Genomic DNA, 4,977 nt, shown 5'->3' on the forward strand with positions numbered 1-4,977 from the left:
AAAAAATGAAAAATCAACTTGTTGAATTTTTTATTTCTAGAGTTATTTTGAATACCTCTATTGTAGACCTGTTATAAAAGTGCAGTATTAAATACTCTTTGAAATGACATCATTTTCATAATGTAAGAACTGGCGTAGGGGACATTTGTCCACTACGAAATTGCTTTTAAACGCACATCTTATTGCATTTTAATGTCTCCTATAGACATTCCAGTTTGTTTTACCTTATAAACTAGAAAGATCTCATTTTTTTCTGAATGTAAGAACCATTTTTTATCGATAAATATTAGACAGTACTTCACATATGAACGTACAACTTATGTTACGTAGTGGATATTTTGATAAGGGTCGTAGTGGACAAAACCGTTTCGATCGTAGTGGACAAAAAGTTTCGTAGTTGACATCAACCCTATTCTATGTTGATAACATACTGAACAAGCCAATAATTGAAATAAATATTTATTTATGTTGTTAAAATAGAAAAGAAAAACATACTGAAAATTGCATGAAACTAACCCTTGTTATTTGTTTTGCACGAATAAAATTGAAAAAAAATCTCCAATACTTGTTTCGTACATGTAGGTGACCGTTTTGTAGTGGACATATTTACATGTTTTTTTTCTCCACAATCTCTATATTGCAATAGTAACAAGAAATAAAATTGAGAATAGAAATGGGGAATGTGTCAAAGAGACAACAACCCGATCATATAAAAAACAACATCAGAAGGTCACCAACAGGTCTTCAATGTAGCGAGAAATTCCCGTACCCGGAGGCGTCCTTCGGCTGGCCCCTAAACAAATATATACTAGTTCAGTGATAATGATCGCCATACTAATTTCCAAATTGTACACAAGAAACTAAAATTTTAAAAATACAAGACTAACAAAGGCCAGAGGCTTCTGACTTGGGACAGGCGCAAAAAAGCAAAGAAAGATTATATTCATCAAAACACGTACTAAGCTGTACACTGATTTTGTTTTATAATTTTAAAACCAGATACTGACGAAGATTTGAACCGTTTCGAAGTGGAAATTAAAAAAAATACGGCATCACTCTGGTCCATTTGATGTGCTCTTTTTTGTCAGCAATTAAACTGCCAATATTAAAACATCATTTCTTTTGTAAGACCTGTATGTTTATATCTTTTGCAAACATTGAGCATGGATGTTGAATATGGCGTCTAGGGAAATGCCAAGTTGGTTGTTTCGAATCATTCAGGAATCAATAGCTTATTAGTCCCTCTAAAAATAGTATGTTTCTTTGCTTAAAAAATGTTACATCTAATTCCATGTACTGACTGCAAAAAAAAATACTTGTAAAGATCAAACCATTTTTTTTTAAAAAGAACTGGGACAAAAAACCACGGTTTTGTAGAAAAACGCCAATAGATCGAGAGATATATAAGTAAATTTGTCTAAGATATTAACCTATAAGTTTCTTCATTTATTTTTGTTACCGTTAATGTCATCAATAAACTGTACATTTGCATTTCAACACACACAATACCATTGAAATGCTGAAAGTTACATTTAATATTTTTCAGTTACTATTATCCGATAAAGAAATTACGATTATCAAACAAGAAAACATCCATAGAGTTACTATTATCATCCCGAATTTTTCAACGGCAATTTTCAAAGCGCTTAGACAATTCCAGTGCACCGTAACGAGTCAAATATGATGTAATGGTATAGAACAACCTTGCAGCTGAGTAACTAGTGACAAAAACATGCTACATTTGAGAAAAATGACTGTACAAATTTTACCTATATCTGCCGTCGCCATATTGGGATAATCGTAATTGCAGTTACGATTATCTCTTTAATACCAGTGATTAAATCATGTCAGAAAATAAATTCAAGGAAAGAACATAGATATATAGAGAATAATACATGGCAAAATCCGTATCATATGTCGTATCATCCTGAAACATCAATATCAGCCCAAGGGACGTTAGGCCCAAGGGATGATATTGGTGGAGGGTGATACGGCATGTGATATGGATTTTGCCATGTATCATACGCTTTATCATATATTTTAACAGAAGAGTATTATATTACTGTGGATTCATTATTATTCGTTGGATACCAATTTTCGTGGATTTCGTGGGCACAGTCAAACCACGAAATTAAATAATCAACGAATGATAATTTTTTTTATAGGTTTGTATGCAGTCTTCAGCAAAACCACGAAATTAAATATCCACGAATATGCAAGTTTTTCTTAATCCACACGAAAATTGGTACCCACGAAAATAGATGAATCCACAGTATATGAACTGTTATCTGATCCATAGCACTGGGTTACCTTCAGTTCTATTTTTGTTTTGTTTTAAGGGCCTTAAAATAACTGCTTTTAATTATTTTTCCAACGTCCTGTTGTTTTAAAAATATTTTGTTTATTATTGTATTTATTTGTGTGTTTTGTATTTTTTATAGTTGCATTTAGTGTACCAAAAAATATGAAAACTTGACGTTTGTGACGTCACATACAACATGAAACTTGACTCGTACCGTCATATACCAAGCAATGACGTCATTAAAAATATGAACTATTTTGAGGAAAATATTTCTTAAGCTAAAACAACAAAAAAACTGACTTTATGTAAATAAATATTATTTCAAGAGTTATTTCGAATACCTCTATTATAGACCTGTGTGTAAACAAAATGTGAAATCTTAAATATTCTTTAAAATGATATTATTTTCATAATTTGTGTACTGTTTCGTATGGGACTTTTGTCCTCTACGAAACTTCTTCTAAACACACATATTTTTTGCAATTTTAAATGTTTCCTATAGACATTCCAGTTTGTTTACTTTCAATACTAGAAAAATTTCATTTTTTTCTGAATTGGAAAACCATTTTTATCGATAAAGATTAGACAGTACTTCACATATGAAAGTGCAACTCATATTACGTAGTGGACATTTTGATGCGTTTCGTAGTGGACAAAAAGTTTCGTAGTTGACATCAACCTTATTATATGTTAATAAACACATAATAAAAATTCCATGAAACTAACCCTTGTTATTAAATTTTGTTTTGCACGAATTTAATTGAAAAAAAAGATTAAAAAAAGACTGCATGGTAGTGGTAGTGTCCACTACCAAACGTTTTTCTCCCATACTTGTTCCGTAGGGGACCATTTCGTAGGGGACATAATAATATTCGCATGTGTTTTCCCCCCACAATCCTTTATATATTGAAATAGTAAAAAGAATGACTGTTTTCATCAAATCATTTTATTAAGCTGTACACTGATATTTTTTTCATAATTTTAAAACCAGATACTGAAGGAGATTTGACCCGTTTTGTAGTGGACATTAACAAAAATAAAATGGTCCATTTGGTGTGCTCAATTTTTCTTACCAACAATTTAATTGTCGTTATAAAAGCATCAATTCTTTTGTAAGACCCTTATGTTTATATATCTTGCAAACAAAACATTACATTGATTTTATAAAACTGTTTATTCAATTTGGCAAATTGTTATGACTTCTTTTCGTGGTGGAAATTTTGTGAGGGACACACCTTCTGAAACTCAAAATTCTATATTGACAGCTGTTTATTAAAATATGTTGGCTCTGAACATACTTTTGAATTATTAAAGAACTTATGTAAAGTAAAAAATAACATTTATTTCTTCATTTTTTTACGATATTTTAGAGTATGAATGTTGAACAGGCCGTCTAAGGACATGCCAATTTTGGTTGTTTTGGACCATTCAGGAGTCAATATCTTATCAATCCCTCTAAAAATAAACTGTTCCTTTGCTTAAAAATGGTAAATATAATTCAATGTACTGACTGCACAAAAAAATACTTGCAAAGATCACATTTTTTTTTAAAGTAGATTTAACAAAAAACATTGAAATAATTTCTTCATGTCTAAAAAATTTCTTCTTCTGGAAATATTAATACGACAACAATGTTCACACTTTACTCACTCTAATTTATAATTTAGTAAAACAAATTATGTTTTTACTACATGCTGAATCTACTCTACATAAATTTTATAGACTTTATAATTGTAATGCGTACTACATTTAGGCGTATTTGATGCGGGAAATATAAATGACATAGATAACAAGTCACCGCCATAAGAGTATATAAATCATTAAATAAATTATAACTTTATATATCTACAAACCAAACATCGAAAATTGGTCAAGTGCAATATCCTAAATCAGTATTCTCAAGAGAGCAATTTATTAATTATTCATCGATATGCTTATAAATTTTTATCGACCATAATGTAAATTTATGTTTATACCAATTCAATTTCAATAATAATTTATATTCGATTGATAATACATGTCGCTTCTACTTGGTCAATGTAAATTGAACCCTGTCTAAGGACCTACGATTTTCCAATTGTCATAGCTACATGTAAATAACCATTTTATATAGTAAATTCATTTATAGGTTGCATTTCTGTAAATATACAATGCAATTTCTATAGGAACTCCCTCTGCGGCTTAAACTGTGATACTTTTACAATAAAGTTTAACATCCAACTATCCCCTTTCAGGAGGAAAATTTAACTCCCTGTATCTCCTTTAAGGTTGAACTTTGTGAGTACTGTTTCTCGAACAACGCCTCTTTTTGAGAGATATATAATATTCATAAATATTTTATTTGTTGACATTCTGCCCAGATATGATCTCTATGTTTCATTGCATAGAGACAAAACTATTACTGGAATAAAAACATACTATCGGGATGAAAAATGAATTATGAAGTAGACAACAAATAGAAAGTAGGAGTCGTATAGACATCTAGTACAAGGATAAACTTTCAGAAGTTCAAGGCATATCAATGCCCTATATCTTGACCTTTGAATAAAATATTAGTAAACACTAACTATCCATTATAAGTTAAATCTAATTTTTCACGAAACTTTATTGCAAAAGTGTCACAGTTTAAGAGGCAGAGGGAGTTCCTACACTGTTGCTTGTCATTATGTCTATTG

This window comes from Mytilus trossulus, chromosome 9 (assembly GCF_036588685.1).
Source record: "Mytilus trossulus isolate FHL-02 chromosome 9, PNRI_Mtr1.1.1.hap1, whole genome shotgun sequence".
NCBI lineage: Eukaryota > Metazoa > Mollusca > Bivalvia > Mytilida > Mytilidae > Mytilus > Mytilus trossulus.